This window comes from Topomyia yanbarensis, chromosome 2, assembly GCF_030247195.1.
Source record: "Topomyia yanbarensis strain Yona2022 chromosome 2, ASM3024719v1, whole genome shotgun sequence".
NCBI lineage: Eukaryota > Metazoa > Arthropoda > Insecta > Diptera > Culicidae > Topomyia > Topomyia yanbarensis.
In genome coordinates this window covers 444,982,264-445,006,195 of record NC_080671.1, presented here as the reverse complement: position 1 = coordinate 445,006,195, position 23,932 = coordinate 444,982,264, and the positions used below count along the sequence as shown (strand labels likewise).

The window sequence follows — 23,932 nt, the reverse complement described above, 5'->3', positions numbered from 1 at the left end:
TATTTTGCACGCAATTTGCTGTTATAATGAAAATGTTGATAAAAGTCGTCAAACATTTTGAAAGGACATGTATTAACCTTCCGGCAGTCGCGCTGGTGCACTGAGTGCAAGCTGCTCTGAAAAGCTAGCGAATCGTCTTTGGGCACCGGAAGCTGCTCGTTGAGTGGGCTATATGCGCGACTTCCGGAGGGTTAAAACTAATTGAAAAACATATGCAATTTTTTTTCATCACCCGGGCGCTTTGTATGGGACGAGGGGGAGGGGGTAGGTAAATGCTACGTTATTGACGAGGGGGAGGTTAGAATTTTGTGACCAAATGCTACGAAGGGGGAGGGAGGGGTTAAAAATCGCCGAAGAAAAGCTGCGTCATTTGTGTACGGCCCCTTACATGTAATCTTTTGTTGCATCCAGGTATATGTTTGATGTCTGCAAAATTGGCTGTTTGTGCTGCTCTATTTTCAAAAGGTTATGCACAATCAATAATTCATAAGTTTGTTGAAATAGAACGAAATGCAAAAAAAATATGCTAGATTTCATTGAATGAGAAACAAATAGTTTTCGACAACGAGTTTTCTAGAGACAAACCTGATCCATCATTGGCGCAAACCATTCAATTCATCAGAGCTAATTGTCATATTACCGACTAACGTTATGTAGTATCAGTAATAATAAATGTTGCAAATTAGATATCGATGCGAAAAATTACCATTTTCAAACGAACCCAACGAATTTCAGCCACCACCGCACGCAACGATGATTCAATTTTCAGCAATCGATTTCCGTGAGTGCGTCCCACAATCGGAGGGACGCAGAATAAAACTATACAAGCCACCGGACAAAGAAAACAAACATACCGACGAAATCACTTTCATTCAAACGTACCGCGATTACGTTAAACGCCTTATACTGACCAAACGAACCGGATAAACCCACAACCGTGGTGTTCACGAATGACGGTACGTCAAACTCCCGGAACCAAGCCCGAAAACAGCTCCGCTACCGTCGAATCCGATAAAAGAAAGCGTGCGCTCGTGCCGGAGAAAATAATGGGAAAGGAGAGAGAGAGAAAGAAAGCATTTTCGGTTGGGCGCGGAATGTAGGTAGGTACACGGCAACGGCATGGTATGGGCAATAGGCAGAGTAGAGGTTCCTTTCTCTACCTCGCTGCGAGCCTTCTCGTAGTCCGGGTCGAACGGGTTCGGTTCGCTGCTGATGATCATAATTCATAAATCCGCGATGGCAAGGTCCGCGTTCGCTTCGATGATGGGACCCGTCGTCCGTAGAGGTATTAAGTTGACAAACACAACGCAAACGTTGGGTAGTTCCACACCGGATGCGAAAGTGAAAAGCGCTTATTTATCTTGAGCCGGTTGGCGCATAGTATGGTTACAATATGCATCGCTTGCGTTGCCTTTACCTGTCAATATTGCGTCAAGTTCCGGGAATCGTTGTGAGCGGATCAATTTTCAGTAGTTTTTGGTTATGCAACGTGCCGGCGAAGGCTTTAAATTTTCTCCAAATAGATGAACGGAACAATGCGGTTTCAATCTGTTGAGTTGAAGTAATAATGTAGATCTTCATTGTCATTTGTAATTGTAATACTGAAGACGGATATTTGGAAGATAGATTTCTGTTTTGAATAACATTATGAACGTTTACTAGATACATGTTACGAGTATTGCTTACAGTTACAAGTGATACACGATACGATCGATGTACGACAGCAACAAATACACGATGGTGTTTCGCAGGGTCCGCTAAGCTATACCTGATAAAAATGTGCTGTTACATGTTTCTACTGTCATGACGTCACTTTCTCATTGGCAAATGTTGCATTAACAAAATTCTACCACAATTTTAATCGCCCCGTACCGCAACAGCGGCTTCAGGTGGCTTAACGCGAATCATGTTGTCACCTATCCATTGCGAAGCAGATCACTTTTCCATCTCATCTTTAGTTTACAAATATCTTAAAATTCATCTTCTATAGCATTAAAAAATAAACCACAAAAATATTCCATTTCTTCTCATTTTTGCGATAGTTCACAACTCCCCACCAAACTAAAAAAATACCGATTCCACGCATTTCACGCAATCTGCCATATCTCAAATATGATAATGATTATTTTAAAATTCTTCAGTCTGTGGGTGTATTAAGGTATCCTTTACAAATACCAGTTCAAATATTGAAAATCGACCAATGTTTATGGTAGTTATGCCCCGAAAACAAAACTATGTTCACAACTCTTCACCGTCCCCTACATGCTTGATGTGGAATGAAGCTTCACAAAAAATATCACTAAATTATTCCACATATTTCTGATAAAATATCATACTGAATCAGCTTATTTTATAGAGAATAATATTTCCTACCATTCAGAATGGTTGAAGATTGCGTGTAAAAACATTTTCTTAGTTCGTGGGACTTCTAAATTCTCTAAAAAAAATCCCACGAGACTTATCTGAATATTGTAGGAATTCCGTGAGTTTCGTTAACACTCTGTGAATTTAGTAGCATTTACCTGAATTTTGATTTTTTATTAATATCATGGGATGTCAACCAGCCAGGGGCTTTTTTATATTATTTTGGTGTAATAGTAACAGTATAGTTTATAAAACTTGTTAAACAAACTTGTAACTATATACCGCGGTTTTGGGACTTAAAATAGTAAAATAACGGAGTTGTCCCTGGCGCCGCGAATCACTTTGTAGCAGTAGTAGGCCATGACAAAAAATATTGTGACAAATGTGAAATTTTACATGATTTAGACAATATTAGACCCCCGCCCACTTCGCTTGAAGTTTTTGACATTAGTACTATGGGAAAATATGAGGAAATTATAATAAATGTTACTGTAGTACTCGGAAATTTACAGTTTATTCCTTTTTTTAAGGGAAATTTTCTTAGAATATCAATCGAAGTATTTTTGTTCCTCGAAAAGTACATGACGTCCCAAAAAAAATCCTTATAGCTATTCTGCTATATGCTGGAAATCGTTCATATTTTGCTGTTTTTCAAATGTGAAAATATCTCAGAAATCGAACGGAACTTTTGCGACCGTTGTCAGAATACGAAAAAATCGGAATTCTTGCACATTTCGTCATTCAGATTAGATTTTATCGTTTTCTCGTGCATATATCTTCCGAATTATTCAATCACAATTTATTAAATGTACCTCGTTGAACGTAAAAAATCCTAAAGAACCAAAGAGAAATAGATTTGCTATCGGTAAAATTCAGTTACGTTAGATTTTTTGACATTTAGTCTCGATCACATATTTTACCATTTAACAATAAATTGCTATTTAATTTAGTACTTTCAGCGTAAAAATGTTCAAAAATCACATGGTAAATCCCTCCCCAAGGTTGAGGGGTTCGACGGTATTGCAAACATCATCAGGCATATTGCGTGCATCAGCGCTAAAGAACAACTGCTTTAAGACGGTTATTGCATTACGCCTCGATAGTGGTGCATCGGAGACCTTTATATGTTTCTTCATACTCTGCACCAGCGCATACAAATGCTCAACCACTGGTCTGTGCGCGGTGATGTGGCCGATTGGTGAGTCGACGTGCATTGACTTTTGCTGTGTGCCGTGTTTGCAAATATTGTTCCACAATTTCATGGCGGTATTTGTGGACGGGGCTCACAGTGTGAGTCATTGTGTGTCCATTTATTGGTCGAATTCGTCATCGTGCATATACTAATTATATTAATTTAATAATAGACCTTTCTTGTCAAACCTGACCCCCCTTTTTCTTATTTTATATCGATAGTTTTCATAATTTTATAAACATTTCCGTTTAAATGAGGCTTTTAGGAAGATTCCTGGATTTTTCATGGAATCTTAAAAATTGCAAATTGCAAGAATGTTGAATATTTTTTTCACCAAAGCAAGAATGGTGAGTCGCAAAATATGCGTTTCGGCAGCACTGTTCAGTATATTTTGTATCATTTTATCGGGAACACGGTAAATGAAGTGGTGAATTTCGGTACTACATTCATTCACAACTGAGTGAACTTCGCTCTGTCAAAATGGCTTTTTATAAACAAAGTCTGCATGAAAATGTTTAGCCTCACTTTTCTGACAGTTTCGGAGAGCTTGTTTCCATGGACTGATTCCACTCAGCACAAGGAACTCGGTTCGAATTGCTTTTAGATTCTAATACTATGTAAACAAGCTCGCCGACTCATTTACTCATTTTTTGAGCATTTTTACTCAGATGACTTCATCTTGTAATATTCCATTGCCATCAACCAAGCCAACGGACAAAACCCAGCTAAGTCCTTTTTAGATGAACATACGAAACATAATGTTCTACGCTAAGTGGTAGGTTAACTGCGAATTGGACGATTTCATGATTCAAGCTGCCGTCAAACACTGGTCGTTCACCGTTGTCAACTATTGCAGCAAATCAAAGAACGAGGTCGAGTTTCAGCCGAAAATGAACCGGAACTCTGGCTGGTTCTAGTTAGTATACCGGCTCCAGTGACACAACCGATTCCAATTTGAATCGGTTGTGTCGCTGGTGTCGCAATACTAAGTGGAACCAGCCAGAATACCGGCTGAACATAACTGGGTAGAGTTCTTCAGAGTAAATTGACTAAGGTTCAGACTTCGTTAAGGCGGAGATGTTGCCACGGGATGAAACATTTTCCAATCAGAGAGGAGGCAATAATAGAAGTAGCAGCATTAAAATTCATATCCTAATCTTTCCAGACTGGCACATGCCTGCCTGCAGTATGGGTTAACCATCCCTACTGTTAAATAAATGGTCTCCTGATTAAACCAACTCCCGCAACGAAATGAGACCATCTTTGCCCAGAAAGCACAAAGCTACGATTTACACGATACGTCAGGCTCGTCACCGGTACAGCACGTCAACGATACGACAAAATAGTTACATGTAGTTAAATGGAGGCATACACACACAACTTCAACGATTCGGAAAGCCTTGACGTACGTAATGTGTGAATGCGCGTTCAACTTAACCTGACGAAACGGGGGCAGGCCGTAGATGTTCTGTCCTGTTGACGGAAGTTGATGTATCGTCTAAATCGGGTAAAATATCTAGGTTTTTGTCATCACATGAAAGAATTCATAGAATATCTTATTCCGCTCAAGGTCAAAGTCGAGCCAATTTTGTTCAATAGCACAATCTTCATTGGTTTTTAAAGGTAAAAATTATTAACAATTTGCTCTAATGTGCGGAATCGAGCTGTCTGAAAAACTTTAGCAAGGAAAATCACTTGCAAATTTACATCAAATGTTACCATAAAATTTATTTATTTATTTAATATCTGGTCAGGGATTTAGGATATATTCCGAACAAGTAGGATCTCGCAACACATTGAAGAAACCGAAGAAAATTTACACATAAGCTATCCACATATAATAGTCGAGATAATAGTAGCACAGAGAACATCCATGATCGAACAAAAATATTTAAAAAACGTGTGTAAACGTTTGAATTAATAAACGATAAACACTAGCGCCGCCACACCAACTTATCCCAACTACCCGTCAAATCCATTCCGGAACCGGTTCGAAATCCTGTATGGATTCCGTATGAAATCTTGCTCAAAGAAAACAACCGATTTCGACTCTATCGGTTGATGCATTTGAGCTGGAATTCATGCTGGAATTCCGAACCGGTCCGGACTAGTTTGACTGGGTAGAGGAATAACCGCTGTCAATTCTGTCGAACTCAACCACAAAAAAACATGACGACAGTAGCGCACCTGGTTTGGATATCCCAACTACCTTCGAAACCGTTAGAGATTTTACACAAGTTGAATGCTGAAGATGGACGTCTGTTCTCTGTGATAGTAGCTTCATCGTAAATCTTCATTTCATTTTATAGCCATGCATATTTTATTAACCATAAGTGTTATTTTTGAAAGTGACCTCAGAATGTGGAAATGGTCTATTGAGGAGGTCGGGAGGGCCTATTTGACCTTTTTAACGTTTTATGTTCTTCATAACTGTCAGTCTGAAAATAAATACAAAATTTGATTATTCGTAATATTTCTTATTTGGACCAAAGGTGTAGGTTTCGAGGTACTAATAAATATTTGCCGTGTGCTGTATTATATTATATAATTATAATTTTGCAGAAGGTAGGCACCGTTAGCCAACCTTGATATATATCAAGCACTATTTTTTTTTTGTATAAATAAGCGGTTGCCCCGAGCATTGATACAATTTGCTAACAAGCAATTGTATGGCAGTGATCTTATGTATCTCCGAAAGCGCAGTTTTGTTGTCCAGTTTCGACAGTTGAACGGATGAAAAAATACACTGGTTGAAATTGGTGTTATACCAAATTATAAGCTTCAATCACAACAGTTACACAAGATGTGCCTTCGCAGGAAGTAGCCCTTGGTTTAGATTCACAAACACCTATCATCATATTTCCGAAGGAACGTTGGCATACCCCAAGGTTAGGTTCTCTGGTGCAAATACGCCCGCTATGATGACGATGAGGACGATAACCCTTGAAGCGAAAGTTGTGCAATGGGTGCCGGACGATGATTCGTGCTTTATGCTTTAATTCGGGCAGAACTCTAATATGTGTAGCAGTGACTAGCAATAGAAGATAATTATTTAGGGGAACTGCCTGGCATTTGAAGAGTCGAATTACGTCCAGACCTTTTATGTGTGAGTGAATACAGTCTTCTAAAATTTGTGGTGTTCCAGCCTGCATACTGATGAGTCCTTCATTGATGATGGTGGCAGGTCTTCTTCATCCTGATCTTCGACAATACTGAATACTGGAGTAACGTTGTGGTAGTATTTGCTGTTGCGCCCAATTAATGAGACGTGTTTTTCATTAGCGATACCGGCGGATTTGGGTTCGACTTGCTGAGAATTTCTTTTCCCGATCGCAGTAAGTGCACTTGAATGGTCTAAGGGTGGAAGAAGGAAGGAAATATTACTTGTAACACATCTTGTCTTGGTATAAGGATGAATCAGTTCTCACATGTCTCCGGTATGAGTCCTCATGTGTACAATGAGCTTGTGTGACCTCGTGAACCCTACGATAGAAAAAAGGTAAATTTAAATTTCCCCGCCCTTTGCGACAATCTGATAAGACATGTGATTCGTGTACTAACCTGCTCCACAAACCTTACAAATACACAGCTTTTCACCAGTATGTGTCCTGTGATGATACTGCAAATCCAAGGAACGAGGAAAACTCTACAACAATAACTTTTAATAAAACATTGAACGAAAATGTATTCCGCGCCTCGAATGACTTCTTACTTTATCGCAAAAATCGCACTTGTGCGGCCGCTCTCCGGTGTGCCTTCGCATGTGCACCGTCAGATTCGAAGACTTGGAGAAAGCTCGCCCGCGCAGGGTCCTGCATCGGTATCGCATCCGCAGGATCGCGGTAGTGTATTTTCATGTGTGTCCGCAGATTGTCCTTTTGGTTGAACGCCTTACTGCCCTCTGTGCACTTGAATTTCTTCTCATCCGTAATGTGAATGCTCATGTGGCGATCCAGGTGCTGCCGACGGAGAAAACTCTTGTTGCAAATTTGACAGATGGCTTTTTTCTTCCGATTCGTCATCTGATCGCTGCAGCAAAGGCTTCTTGGGTTTGTGCTTTTGCTGGGCGTGCTTATTCATGCTAGTTTGCCACATGAATCTTTCATTACAGAACGGGCAGATTTTCTTGTCTTGATTCTCGCATTGGTGCTTCAGGTGACGCATCAGCAGTGCCCTATTCGGGAAACCACTTGAACAGTGCGAATGATTTTAATCCTGGTAAAACTTTTCCGGCACACCTCGCACGAATGTTCTTTTCGAATAATTCCTTCTATCGCCGGTTCTCCTTCCTCCTGTTCCGAATCTGAATCGCTCAGTCCTAATAATTATTATTCTTCACCGTCCGGTTCCACTATCCTACTGCGATGTGATGACTATAGAGTGACAGCTGCTGCTAATCCAAGACTATTCAGCTTGAGCACTGATGTTTTTGACAGTGGTGAATGAATTATTGTATCGCGGTTGCCAGATCGATTTATGCAATAGCATGCGTATGAAGCTGAAAAGTCTGCTAACTACTGCAAGATATTTGAGGGTGGGAAGTAGTGCAATGATTTTTTAAATAATACAAAATGTTAAATACTTGTTGAAATTTAATGATATAGGCTTTGTATTACGAAACATCTGAAGTCTACAAACAATCTGCAGCATAGTTGAAAAATCTGCAGATTTGCTGATAAATTTGGAAATCTGGCATCTTATTTTCATTCTCCACCTGAAATTCATCCAAATGGTGAAAAAATATGGGGAAATGAGGCAAGATAGATCATCAGCATATGGGGTGCAATGAGCAGTTCGCAGATTTTTTGATTTTTTCAATAGTTAGAGGCTCTTAAACATCGCGGCAATATGAAATTTCGACTCAGGGATAAAAAAGGAAGGATTTCAGCAAATAAATTTTTTTGACAAGAAACCTCTATTGAATTAATTTAATAAATACATAAGTAGAAACCTATTAGTTGTCGCTTTGTAATAATCGTAGTTTTTCGTACTAGTGTACAATTGTTATGTGCTAGTCGTATGATCTATGTATGTGTTCGTCTGAGTATTTGTGACAGTTGGGTCAGGGAATGGATGCAGAATCGTGGCCAATACTTCTGGTGATCAATTTGTGCATTTGATTCTATTCATTCGGGAAAGTCGGATTTTATAAATTAGGGTACAATGAATTTACCGACGCACGTGAGACATCCATTCCCGGCCAGCATAGCATGATGAAAGTCTAACAGCATGCAATTGTCGTTAATGGTAAATATACAACATTTGCTGCATTTAGACGAGTTTGATTGCATGTTACATGTGTTTTTTTATTCTACTTCGCTAGTTTGTTTCTTTTGTACATCTATTAGTTTGCTTTTCTATTACTGATGTATACCAAAATTGTATCGGTTAATTTACACACAAGTTCTTTGCATCTTTTTTTCTTTATTCGGCATGTTATGATTCCTTTTGTTAGTATATCTTCACTATACGCATACTCATATAGATACAAACGCTCGGGGCCTTCGCGATAACACAAACCTGGCCACAAACGCGACCATGGAATTGCAATAATCCACACATACTTACGCCCGCAATTTCGCCTATATGAAAAAACCCCGGTAGTTAAGTAAACGTAGCATCTTTAAACTTCCAAACGCGATCTCAAACATTAACCCACCATTCGCGCGATCATGAAACGGTCACGTCCGGAAGTCTTACCTCGCTCCTAGCAGTCTGGACTAATGTCTTCAGTTGAACCAATCAAAAAAGTGACGCTCATATTCACTGAACAACACGTATAATGGTGACATGACCTGGAACGCTAGTGATATGAGAAACGGATTCTCTTCTACCATCTGTTCCGTACACTAAAAATAAAGCATCAGACTAACGGTTCGCGTGCGATCAAATAAGAATACACACTATATCATTAGAAAATCGAAATTATATACGTTAAGTCACATACACGTGACAAACACGTTAATTTACATATACTTGAGCCCTTCGCGACCATCCACGGAACCTATACCCACGATCTCGTAAACATGATAAGGGGCCGTACACTAATTACGTAAGGCTTTTTTAGAGCACTTTAACCTCCCCCCCCCCCAAAGTAAGAGGACTAAACATACCTATAATCATCTGCAGTAATTTTATTTGCATTCTAATCTCGCCCAGTAGAAATTCCAGAATAACCTTTGGGAGATATTCAGAAACTCCGATTTGGTCCACATAATCTGCTTCGCTATATTCCACTTCCTTTGAATCTACTTCCTTGTGATGTCGAACTCAAAAGAATTTATAACCTCTTGTGGCGTGGAGTTATTCTAAGTTCCAACTATAACGCTTATCGTACGCATAGCTCCAAAATGACCATCTTCAAATTTTCTTGAAGTAAAATACAGTTCACACTCTGGAAAAATTCGGCCTACAAAATCTCTGACAATTACATGACAGCAATTTTTCTGGATACCTTGCGGGTTTGAAGCAAAAGTTTGAAAAAAATGTTGGCCTAACAACATGAAGGGTATCAGCACTTCCTAACTTGTAAGGCAGATTGTGACCCCACTTTCTGATCTGAACAATGTACCACCAAGAATCAAGAAACTGCTGTAACTACATCCAAAACCATCGACAAGCCGCTCCCAATTTTGGCAACAATCAACAAAATTCCATAACTAATTTAACTATCATATTCGGCCGCAGCAAACACTCTCCAATTCGAGGTCCGCTTTTTCTTGACCATTATGTACAATATGTGCTCATTTTGTTTGATATTCAAAATGTTCATAGCACAATTTAGAAATAGTTTCTTTTCTTATGAAAAGAATGTTTCTTATTGATTTGATTTTTCATACTTCTGATATTACGTAAGAAAGGACACACCCTCCCTCCCCCTCAGATAAGAATTTGTAAGACATTTTGAAACCACCCCCCTCCCCCCATATGCCTTTACGTAATTAGTGTATGACCCCTAACATCCCGGTGATAAAGTGAATGTCTCAGCTCCTATAAATGTTCAAACGCGGTCTCAAGCGTGAATCTAAGGGACCGTTCATAAACCACGTAGACCGAAATTTGAGAATTTTAAACCCCCCCTCCCCCTTGCCTTAGTAGACTTTTACAAACCCCCCCCCACGCCAAAAGTCTACGCAAACTTTAATTCTTTTTTTATTCGCGGGAAATGTGAAATTAGCAAGAAGCACATTATAATGTTCAATTAAATATTAGTGTTCAAATATATTTCAAGCTTTTTAAATTTTAAAGAAAGGTTTTTACATTGGTTTTTGTCTATGATTGATCAAATCAATTAATACCAATTCAAGGTGCTTTCCAACGTTTGTGTAGCGGAATACTTCTTTTCAAGATTAGTAACTCAAGTATATGTAAAAAGATATATTGCTATAACTAGTTCAAATTTTGACCGAAGCGCTACCTACACCAACAATGCTGAATTGATAAACACTTTTTGAGCCTTATTAGTGCATTCAAAATTGTTAAATTATGAGAAACAATTACAAAATAATACTGTAGGTGTGTACTATCATCTAGACTAAAATAATAAACTAAACATGCACACAAATTTCAATTTTCGTGAACAAATTTCAATATTTCTAAGATAATTAGACAATATAAATTGCCTTATGTGATTAAGGGAACGAAGCTATTTAAATCTTCCCAAAAATATATTTATTTTTCTTATGTAATAAGTAGCCGTATCACCAGAGAATATTATCGTAAAGTATCAAAGTTTAACTCCGCATATTTTCGAAGATAAATATAGTAGAACCGGTCTGCACGGAGTTGCGTAGGGTCAAGTCGTAAAATGTAACGGGTGTTTAATTATTTTGAAATCAGTGTAAATGATTGCAAGAGAAACTGATTAACTCGAGTAAACTCTTTGTTGTAGAATTTTAATTACACTACTGCTTTAACCACCGATATCAATAAATAAAAAATAAAAAAATTAATCCACTTAATCCTAACTGAATAGACCGATACTTTGAATACAACTCTCTTTAAATCTCATTTATAATTAGTAATACGAGAATAACAAAAAATAAAAGTCTACGTAGACATTTTAAAAGACCCCCCCTCCCCCCTCGTAGACAAACGTAGACTTTTGCCAGACCCCCCCGTCCCCCCTATGAGTCTACGTGGTTTATGAACGGCCCCTAAAAACTCCCGCGGTGGCACGAACATGAATCGGTCACTTCCGAATGTTTCTATCCTTGATATCAGCAGACTAGGTCCATGCCTTCAATTGGATCAATAAAAAAAATGAAAGTTCTCATATCCATGGCGACATGACCGAGGACTCTAGTGATATGGGGTAACTTACTCCCTGTCAGAATGTGAATTGTACACCGAAAACTAACTATCAGAATGAAGGTCCGCGTGATAATCCAAGAACGCACGCGGATGTAGGAATGGCCACCCGGTTACAGAATCCAGTCTTATACAACCGAAGTCACATGAACGCGGGCACACGTGACAAACACGTTAACATACGAACGCTTAAGCCCTTCGCGATTGACAAGGCACACCTACGTTCGCGATCGTGCAAACTTAATAACACCTCGGTAATAAGGAGAACGTTTTAGCACTTACGAAGTTTCAAACACTGTCTCAAACGCGAACCTACAAACGTCCGTTTTCGCGCGCTCATGAATCGGTCACGTCCGGAATCCATTACTCTCTGTCCTAATAACTTAGGTCCATACATTCAGTAGTAACAATCGAAAAATAAAGCTGATATCCACTAGACAACACGTTTCATAGTGACATCACCGGGAACTCTAGTGATATGGAAGATCTCACTCTCTTTTAGCATCTTAGTCGTACACCAAAAATAAAGTATTAGATCCATGGTCCGCGCGATTATCCAAGAACACGCGAATATGCGAAAGGCACACGGTTATAAAATATAATTTATACACACGAAGTTACATACACGTTATAACACGCGACATACGCACACGCGATCGAACACGTCAACGCACAAATGCTCGAGCTCTTCGCGATGATACACGCGATCGCGAGTCCCTACGCCCGCACCCCGCACATACCTGAACCGTACAATGAATATCACATTCAGAATCACGGCCCGCTACAATTGGCCTAAAGCAGTGTTTTAGTGGGCTACAATGCCTGTCTCGTCTGCAAATTGTAGTATGGAATTTTGAAGGGGAGCCCTTCCGAGAACCTAGCTCTACAGCTCCAGTAGGACAACTCTCGAAAAAAAAAATCACTACTCGTCCCCCTTGTAATAGTCCTAGAAATCAAATAAACCGCTAGCTTTGACATTAATTGGTCGGTGTTAAGTCAGACCGGACTAAGTGACAATATATTGATTTCGAGAAAAAATGTTTAAAGTTTGGATCGCATCATCCCTTACGTTATGATTGGAAATTAATTGTTTATTGCCATAACTTTTGTTTATTGTTACATATTTTAAATCTGGCAACAGTCGAATGCAGCTAAACAAATTGTTTATCCAGTGCTATCATTTTTTTTTATGTTTTGCGACTTAGTCCGGTCTGACATAACACCGACCAATTAAGGAATTGGAAAGCTTTCGAGGCAAAGGTCTGTCTATAAAATTTCCGAAGAGTTACAAATCTAGGTATACTAAATTGCAGAACTTTTGAAGAATCTTCGAATAACATGCTTATCGTACAGCGAGTTTATTACTATTTCTAAAATTGACGGTGAGTTGAAAAATCCCATTTATTCGAGTTTGAATCGAAAAGAGGCCAGTGAAGTGTTTCGAAATAACACCTAACGGTCTTATCAATTGCAGCTGTAGCACCACCAAAAGTGATTTTATGCATTTTCGTTACGCGAGGCGGATCTTCCATTTTTTACCAAATTTCGTGAAGTTAAGTGAACTTGCCTTATCTTATCAGTCTCATGCGTACATGGGGTCAGCTTCTGTTTTTGTTGTTACCATCAGGGTAAACAAAACTTACCCCGGTAACAACAAACCAGTAGCTTGTACGTACCCAATTTTGTGTTTCAATTTCAAGATAACTTGTCATGAACTACACGAAGAATCGGATAAAAATCTTCTAACGATGTAACCGTGCCCTTGTTCTTCATCTACGATACCTACATTTAGCATGCAGAGAATATACTCTGTTTCTATTGACCAAAAATTAAGGAGTACCGATAAGTTATTAGCGAGTGATAAGCACTGTAAAGCTTTTTTACATGGGTGCGTTTCGGCTTCACCTCATCAGAAACCGACACTAACTTTTTGTCGGAATAGATAAGCGCCGGCTTGAAGCAAATCCCTAAAAACTAAAACACACTTTGTGTTTCAATCGAACGACTGATCAAACGTGATGTCCCGTCCGAGCAGAAATTCTGTTTATGCCGATGAGACACAGTGAAGCCGAAACTTGTCTTGGCTTACCAGGCCTATGCGAAAGCACTACACTTTATTTCACCCTAAGGAGAAAAATTGGGTAAACACCAAAATTTCTCACTATGGCGGAATTTTTTTGGTAAAACCAGTCTTTGCACTTGATGGGCACAAATCCTTATTTGTTACATGGGTGCGTTTCGGCTTCGCCTCATCAAAAATCGACACTAACTTTTTGTCGAAATAGATTAGCGCCGGCTTGACGGCATAAACAGAACTTCTGCTCGGACGGGACATCACGTTTGATCAGTCGTTTGATTGAAACACAAAGTGTGTTTTAGTTTTTAGGGATTTACGTCAAGCGGCGCTAATCTATTCCGACAAAAAGTTAGTGTCGGTTTCTGATGAGGCGAAGCAGAAACGCACTCATGTGACAAATAAGGATTTGTGCCCTTTAAGTGCAAAGACTGGTTTTAGGAGCTTGATTAAAGGACCAAACAACTTAATGCCGTATTAATTTAACCTTTATTAAAAAAAAATGTATTTTTTGTATTTTTACAGATAAAGGTTTTGGTCCCTTTTGAAACATCGCACTGGTCATGTGCCCTCTACCATAATCCCTTTTCGGCGAGACGTTAGCTTATAGTGCATGCGGGTGAACCCTTTTGTTTATAGCAAATGATTATGTGATGTTTATTTTATTATCCCTTTCTCGGTGTTGGGATGTTTTTGTACCCTTTTCAACTATAGTCTTTTTCATTAAGAAAAGGGCTCATAAACAATTTTTTTCCATTTTGTTGTTTGGTATACACCATGAACCGTTAATTTTTTGGGGGAAGTGAAAGGGAACATAAACAAAACAAGTTATTTTGCTTATGTGCCTTTTCGATAATCTATTGTTTCGCCAACAGCCAGGCTTCAGAATTGACTTATTTAAGGTGTGTATAAAGCTTTGTTAGTATCCATTTGAAGTAACCGTTAACCGGAATTGTTTACGTTCTGTTTATGGGCCCATTTGAAATGTTTTCGTCGAAGTGTTCAGCAACATTCGCAAAGGCTAGAATGCTCCCAAAAATGTTATTATCATCATCGTTATCGGCCGAACAATCCGGGTATTCCGGGTAATTATGAGCGAATGTATTTTATTTAGACTTTCAGCTTACTCGATCTTGTGCCGTCATTCTCCAGTTGCCGGATCCAATATGGCGACTGTGCTTGGCTAAATTTCATGTTTTTTATATTGGCCTAAAACTTCTTGTAAGGGAGTTTTCGGGGTCGCTGATTTTGATTCTGACGTCGACAATGTAAAATTCAAAATGGCGGACTGTGTTTGGCCAAATTTCATTTTTTTTTATGTTGGCCTAAAACGTCTTACAAGGGGGTTTTCGGGGTCGCTGATTCTGATTCTAAAATTCTAAATGTAAAGGTCAAAACGGCGGATCCAATGTGACGACTGTGCGATCCAATAACCCCCGTGAATCGAGTTTTATAATGACTGTAACATTTGCAAATTTCGTAAAAATGGCTGCCATTGTGTAGCCGCCATTTTGAATTTTAAATTTTTGTTATCAGAATCGTAATCAGCGACCTCAAAAACCATATAATCTATTTAACGCCTGTTGAGAAGTTATTCCTGTCTCTCAGAATCTTTTATAGGCCAACATAATAATAAACTCCATTTTTGCATATTTTGATAATTTTGTTCGAAAAAACTTTCTTACGAAAAATTCTGCTAAAAATCTATTATTTATTTCAATGTTTGAGATACTTGCAAAAAATTTTTTGGATCTCTAGGACTTTTAGTACAGACACAGCCAAATTTATTGTAAAAACCTGTTTTAATCCACCTAGTGGGGCAATTGTGCCTTTCTCATTTATCTAAACTATGATTTAATGCCTGATTACGTTCAATATAACATTGCGAAAATGTCTATTACATTCTTATCATACTTGATAAGCATAAATAAGTGAACGACTCTCATGAACCTGATAAGCAACATGTCGACGCTGACATACTTGAAACAAACAAAAATATAATATTTATGTAGCTCAGCGTGAGTTCAATGTTGTCTTCATGTTAACTTCATGGTGGAGAAGGGAAGGGGTATAATTAGTGGAAGGTGGATGAAGTGTCGGGAATCATCTAACTTATTTTAATATACGGGTTGGATGAAGGAAATGCAGGAGGGAGGTTGGTCTGAACGGGGGGTGAGCAAAAGGGGTGGGGGGGTTGAGAAGGAGGTGGAGGAGTAGATGGAGGGTTCAACACCGAACTTCATATTTTACCTTCCATTTGAGACTAGTTTAGTGAAAATTGGTTCAGTCATCACCGAAGTCGCTTTAGATCTGAAATATGCCCGGAACCCGGGACTTCCGGAATTATCGATAGTGGACAATATATTCCAATAATCTTTGATTCGCCATCAGTGATCTAGGCCTGCGAATCGAAGTAATTTGATGTTCATTTCAAAAGATTTTAAACCTATCAGGTATTACGATTGTACCCAGGGATGCCATTATGCCAGATTTATCTGGCACAGCCAGAGGTTTTGGCAGCTTCCAGACAAAAAGACAAATCTCTCATTCTGCAAGATTTTTAAGTTTTGGAAGCGGCTACATACACATTTTGGAAAATTTGGGTAAAAGTGTCCCAAATTTGACAAAATTCGATTGATGCACATTCTACGAAAACTAAAATATATGCCAAATTTCGATGACTATGAGGTCGCTGTCAAGTACCAGATTTTGCCAGATATTTTTAATTGAACTGCCAGATTTTCTTTGAAAAATAGTGGCAACCCTGATTGTACCGGTTCATATGAGAAATTACTATGTGACCGCAATAACCAACCTGTAATTTTGGAACCAAAAGTCAGAACTGAATGAAATTCAATAGCAGTCATTGAGGGTATTATATTTTTCATTTGAAATCAAGTTTGTCAAAATCGGTTAAGGGTTAGAGGAAAATAGGTGTGACATTAGCTCGGGAATTTGGCGAGTTCCCCTGGGGCATCAAGATCCGTCATAGGTGACCAATGTGGTCAAAACTATGGTCATTCGTGATCTAGATCCGCAAATCCAAGTAATGTTGAACGTATTTGAATATGTATTACATCATTCGGACATTATAGGGTTACCAGTTTATATGGGAATTTGCTGTGTGACCGCACTCTTCAATCCGTAACTCCGGAACCGAAAGTCCGATCAACTAAAAATTCATTCATCTGAAACTAAGTTTGTGTAAATCGGTTCACCCACCTCTGAAATAAATGAGTGACATTATTTGACACACACATACATACACACATACATACATACACAGACATTTGCCGACCCCGACGAACTGAATCGAATGGTATTTGACACTCGACCCACCGGGCCTCGGTTAAACAGTCGATTTTTACAGTGATTGCATAGCCTTTCTTTATATGAGAAAGGCAAAAACGAGATTTTTGAGTTTTATTTGTTTATAACTAAAAAGTAATTAACAAATTCACAAATTTTTTTTGTGCTATTTGTATTCCTTACATCCCTAAGAGTTGATTAAAATAAAGAATTCGTATTTATATGTCAACGCTAACTAGAAATCCAATAAAAACCTAGGAGAAGTAGGTGGGAAGTATACATCCCACTGCGTCGCAAATGATTAACAAAATTAATAGCCGTCCGATGTCAGCATGTTTGTATACTTGGCACAGCTTGTGGTTTATGCGTCTGCGCCATTCTCCATTTTCCAGTGTGCCGCCGAATATACATTCTCTAAAATACTACGAGCACTCGATAATCTGTTTCCTTCAACGTCTACTCTTCAGGAACAGGGAGTATCAGTGATTTTTTAGAACTGTAGGACTACGTAGTCATCTACGTAAGCCATAGAAAGTCATATTCGCATACACATCCGCCTCGCTATCACATGTAACTATAGTGTTCCAAAAGACATATGATGTCGTCGATAATCTCGAACTGTACCCTATCGAGTTCCACCTCGGCTTGCCTTGCTTTTATAATGCATGCTTCTCCCACTGCTCTGTGATCAATGCAAATCATCTCGGTGTCGGTTACGAGGTCAAGAATCACGTGAAATCTCTTAATGATGGTGTTGTTACTTTGTACGCCAGATCTTCGTATCGCACCTTCAAGCGCTATGTCAAACAATAGATTAGAGAATGCATTATCCCACTTCAATCTATCTAACATTACAAACCGGTCGGATGTCTCTCCGTCTACTTTGAAGCTTGCTTTTCACCTATCCAGCCTTATACAAATCAGCCTGATCAGCTTTTCGCGATAAATAAAAATGAACCCTCCTCAAAATAAGGAATTCTTTTAGATAGGATAATATAAGAGATTCAGGCGAAATAGGGAACACTCACCCTAGCTGTTTTATTATCAGTCTCTTCCTTCATGTTACTTTCCAGTGTTTCTCATGTGAAAAAGAGAGTGGATCATCATTCTAAACTTAGAATTCAATCAGAACCGGTGCGGTCGCTATGTCGTCTGTGGTCTAGAGTTGATGAGACTATATCCACCGATAAAACAGGTCATATCTCTTTTTTTGCTTCGAAAAACACATTCATGAACATGCAGTAAGTGCAGAAATTCCACCCATACACAGCGCGCCATGTTACGTTGAAACGGGAGGCGCTTACCATAGGCCCTCATTCTGACATATTTTAATTCTCACCTGCCAGACCCAGTTTACTGTCCGGTAACGAACGCTCGTAGGTGGGAAGAAAATCAACGACTTCTTGTTCAATATAAATATAAAAATATCGCTGGAACACCCGGCATCACGTCATTGTTGCTATGGATTGACGCGGACATACCCTCAGCAGGTAGAGTGATATTGGCACCAATCGAATTCGCCAAAACTCGTCGTCGATCCCACCACAGCCGGAGACTCCAGCGGAATAGTTTAACCATGAGCCAAAAATGCGAAAATATGTCTGTTGATACATTCATATTTCACTTTCTGCCAAGGTGCTGATTCAATTAGCGACAGCTTGATTGGAAAACTGTCCCACGTGAGAGAGCGATATGTCAATTGCTTAGCAAAACACACCTTCAATTGAAATGACAATGCAGATTTATTCTTGTTCTCTCGCTTCAAAGGAGTTATTTGAAAGTTAATTGACAGGTGGCACGTTATGTTCAAATCAGCCTACGAAGAAGATAATCAATCATATCGGACAGCTGTATCCGCCTTCCTACGGGCATACAATCATCTCACGCTGTGCCCAGTGAGGCGCTTGTAGATGTTATATAATAAAAAGTTAAAACATTTGTCAATTTTTGTTTCGATCGGACGTCAATTTGTAACATATTCAAGCGCTTTAAATCGGTTAGGACACTATTTCCATTACATCAAACGAAACGAATCGGTGGGTAACCGAACGACAACAGCATTTCGGTGTGAGTGTTTACAATCGCGGTCCGGTTGCTGCCATGATTGCGCCTTCAGCCGCGGAGTTTGAACTTATAGTGCATGTACGCGAGTGTGAATAGTCAGCCGGATTGCCGTTTCGACCGATCAGTAGTCACCACCCAACCACCAGCCGATCTCAGTGGTGTGGAGTACCCTATAGACTGACTGACTTGTACGGCGAAGCGAGGAAACCCACCGCCGCCGACATCCGGGTTGAGCTTGAGATTTGTCTGTGCAATAAAAAGACTAACACGAACACCCGTCTGTGCAGAGGGTAGGAAAAAAACGCGCTATAATACCTTTGGCACAGCGAGACGAGATGTAGTCATACTGTGGTGGGGTGTAACGTATTTTCGTTCGACTGGACTTAGGTTGTGATTAAAGAATGGGTTGAAAGTTCGGCTGTAACTATTGAAGTTTTGTACTAGTTTTGGGATTGCCATTAGACAAGTTCACATAATGAGATGTACATAAAAATTCATTGTCTAAGTTTAACCCTTAACTTGAACTCCGGAAATTATCTAACAGGAGGGCATCTGACTTTTGTAATCGGTGTATTCATATTCACTAACCTCGTCGAATGTTGTGAAAAGCAACAGCTAAAACGAATACGCTAAGCGCTGATGTGCATAAGCAATGTACGATGAGATTGGGTAATCACGCAGTTACACCATAGATATATTTAGTTTTAATCGCAGCATTACTTTTGGCGGTACCATTGCTTGTATGCAGTGATTTGGGCTATAAAAATGAGGTGTATATCCAAAATCGCTTCTGGGATATTCTGTTTGACTTATTTGATGCATCATAATATTATAGACGGCTGATGAAACATCCTGGTTTAGCGAACATCATTATTTAACTTGATTTAGAAGTCGGAGGTTCGACATGCTAGCCCACACCTGGCGGCTACTTCGTTATTGAATGAAGTCAGCTAAAATTTGCCCATGCTGGGAAGTAGCAAATCATTCTTAGTTGTGCATTTTCGGATATTACAAAGTGTTTGTTTATAAATTCCTAGTTTAGCTAGGCCGTAAAAAGGACGCTGAAGAAGTAGAAGTAGAATTTTGGATCCCATAATGTGAAATAAACGAAAATGAGTCCAAATTTATACCAAACTTTGTTACTTTACTCACTTATTTAGATTGAAGTTTTTACCATCGGACTGTCACCACTCTTTAAATTGGAACATAATCAAAACTCGAACGTGAGGCCTGTGTTTAAGTTTACTAGATAGATCGATAAGTCCCTTAGCTAACATATATTTTTTGTTCAAGTTCGTATATTTTAACAACATAGTCGTCTTTTAGTGCGTTTATAACGATCTTGATCGATTCGATTTTTTTATATCACCTGGCTTCAACGCCTTCAAAATGCGCCTCTTTTCCGTTCATGACTATCATTTTAGTACAAGCGCTTATCAACAAGCCCTATCTCCAGATTCTGAGAAAGATAATAGTCAGACGGAGCCATATCCGAAAGGGTGTCTGAAAGCATTTGGTAACGTAATTCGGTCGGAGCAAAATGCTTGTCTTTGATCATCAATCAACACACGCAGTATTCAGTGCGGCTCACATTTTTGGCTTGTTCAAATGATGATATTTTTTTACAGGAGACTGGAAAAACTTCTGCCTTAGCAAATTAACTATTCTTTCTTTATTAACCCTCCGGAAGCCGCGCTTTGGTCCACTGAACGAGCAGCCGCTGGTGCCTTAAGAGCAGCGTGCACTCAGTGCACTAGCGCGACTGTCGGAAGGTTAAATTAGTTATGGAATTTGCGTTTCTATTTCGTCTCATGTTTATGTTTATTACCTTCACCAACAGGCCCCTTGGCCCCAATGATTTCTTAAACTAATTACATTATAAAATTGCCAACATTTTCGCTTTTATCGCATTCCGCGTCCGGTTGAAGTCAAAGGCCGTCGCCACAATTCGCTGGAGGCCGGTAACAGCGCTCTGGCAACCATAGTTGATTCTCCTGAACGGAACTCGCTAAAGAGAGTTATTACGTAGAGCTCGAACGCGGGCTTGAACATCCAGACGTCCGAGGATTGTAGGGCAATCCACTCTGGCAGAGAGTAAGTCCGAGACGAACAAGGCTCGAGAGCAGTCCCTCCGAATGCTGAGTGTATCGCGGTGTATTACATGGCAACGGTTTTCATAGCTCGGCAGCTGAAATTTGTTTCGCCATGGGAGATGCCGAAGGGCGAAGCGTATGAACCTGCGTTGAACAGCCTCGATTCTGTCAATCCCGTTCTGGTAGTACGGATTCCAAACAGCCGAACAATATTCTAACGTTGAGCGGACCAACGCGTTGCAACGCGCAGTAAAGCGATTTTAAACAATTAGTATCCGACGCTAACTTAGCGACAGGACTAAGCTAGCACCGGATTGACGCTAGCTCAAAAAAATGGAGATACAATTTGTGTTCCTTAGCACACTCCTAGTCAAGCGTGATGCCTCGCAAGAAAAGGAGTTCATTTTAAGCTGATGATAGCAAGTGAAATCGAAACTTTTGGTTTGGATTAGCAGGGCAATGCAAGATGCACTATGCTATATTTCTCCTTAGGGGAGAACAATTTAGGTAAAAACTCTTTTTTCTCCATCCTAAAGCTGAGAAACAATTTTTGTTTAGTCATTTATGAATTTGTTGAAGAGACTATGTGTCTCTCTTTTGATTTTTCTAGTGCATGTAGGGTTTCAAAACCATTTTTCCTTGAAAACGATGGGGTTAAGAAACACGAAATGCCTTTTTCCATAAAATTATATGCTTCCCTCGCAGTGCTAGAAGCTACTCAATTTTTACCTTCCAGTGCTCAATACAATTCTCCTAGATTATTTACAATAGTCCAATTGCATGGGAAACGTAGTCAACGACAGTCTAAATTGACAAGTTTTATCAATAATATTGCAACATAACGGAAATACATGAAAGATTTATTTTTCGTCATCATCGTTAACTGTCCCTGGCAGCACTGCTCCATCGGAATCCAATCAGACTAATTACAATAACTTCAGTTCTAGAGATGATCCTAGTAACTGTTAATACTCAAATGAAAGGTAATAGTCACATTTATTAAGCTTATTTGTTTTTGTGAGCAAATCTTACCTCAATAAAAAGTTATAGCTATTTAAAAACGTTGTTGTCCACAAACAACATGAGCATGAAGGGGTTAATAATCCGTTGTCGAGTTTCTATGCTAAACCCCTGAAAATCATCTTTTTCAAAATAACTTTTCCTGGTGACTGTTTAGAATATCTTAATGCTCTAAAATTTTGCCCGGCAAAAGAAAATACACAAGTTTTATCATGTAAGTTTATTTCTATTTCTTACATCGGTTCAGTTATCGAAAGCTTTAGTGTCGAAAAAGCAATATTTTGATTTGAAATAAGCTTTTAACCCGCAAGATTCCGCAGACAAAATCGTATTCATATGAATCTATAAAGCAAACACTACGTTGTACCATGTTCAATCATTATCTGTCACAGTTCGTTTTGCTACACTGAAACGTACATCACATTAAAATCTTCGCCGGAGTAGCATATTCAAATCGTATGGATTTTTGATGGAAATGAATATATTCTTCTTTTTATTTTTAATGTCTCGCTAAAATCAAAATATTTGTTGTTCACGCAACATAAAATCATTAATAACTTATCTTAATCTATTAGAAATTGTATCACTGTTTCAAGCCATTTCAGCACAAACCGATAAATCACAATCTACCATGTACTTCTGCCCTAGTCAAATTTCCAATCGAGCTAAGTGAACGACGGTCAACAATCTCTCGATCTTGTGTGCATTGTCTATAGAACAAAGGAAACTTTGTATTTATTCTTGCTACCATGAGTAAAATTGACGAAAAAGCTCTGCTCCGACCCACCGTCACGGTCGTTGACTTGACATGTTGTTCTATACGAACGAATTTCGAGAAGTGGAATACCTGGTTGAGTTGAAAATGGAGCTTAGGCTTACAGAAGGCGCCTACCTTCAGTATCATCATATCCGCAATGAAGTATTCATATAATTCAACACATTAGCCCAAGCCGAATGTTTCGTTATGATGAACGACTTAAATTACGTGGTTGAAAATGACAACAATGAAATTAAGATTCCTGGTGTACATTAGGGCGGCGGTTACTTTCGCGATGTTTGAGTTTTGTTATTCGTTGGCCAAAAACGAATCAAGGTATCAGAAAATAGGCAAAATTTGAAAGAAATTGGACTACATTAGCACGGGTCCCAAGGTGAATTAATTTGTTTCATTTGAGTTGCATGTATTTTTCATACGTTATGTATAAAAATTCATAACTTTTTTCAACGTGACCGAAAAAACTTGAAAAACCTGATTTAATCCACCTAGCGGTGCAATTGTGCCTTTCTCATTACTCTAAACTAAGGCTCGGTTGCTGGTTATGTTGAACATAATTGTGGAAATTCCTATTACATTCTTAGTACACTTTGCACTTTTACACAATGGCTCGCCACGAACTTGATGAGCTACGTATCGACGGTGAAACAAAAATATCATACCTAATTAGCCTAATCAGCATTAGTTCAATGTTATCTTCTTCGAACTCATTTTGTCATGTGGGGGTGGTT

At 39.0% G+C, this 23,932-nt stretch overlaps 1 protein-coding gene and 1 long non-coding RNA gene across 2 annotated transcripts in view; one reads left to right on the top strand and one right to left on the bottom strand.

Moving 5' to 3' along the window:
* Positions 1 to 23,932, top strand: part of LOC131685688 (probable ribonuclease ZC3H12C) — an 82,015-nt gene that overhangs the window by 6,576 nt on the left and 51,507 nt on the right. The gene's annotated exons all lie outside the window — the stretch shown is intronic.
* LOC131685701 (uncharacterized) lies at positions 6,687 to 7,429 on the bottom strand. The gene is made up of 4 exons (XR_009304862.1): positions 7,269 to 7,429; positions 7,118 to 7,202; positions 6,985 to 7,039; positions 6,687 to 6,910 (listed from the first exon to the last, which is right to left on the bottom strand). It is a non-coding gene; the product is annotated as an uncharacterized LOC131685701 (long non-coding RNA).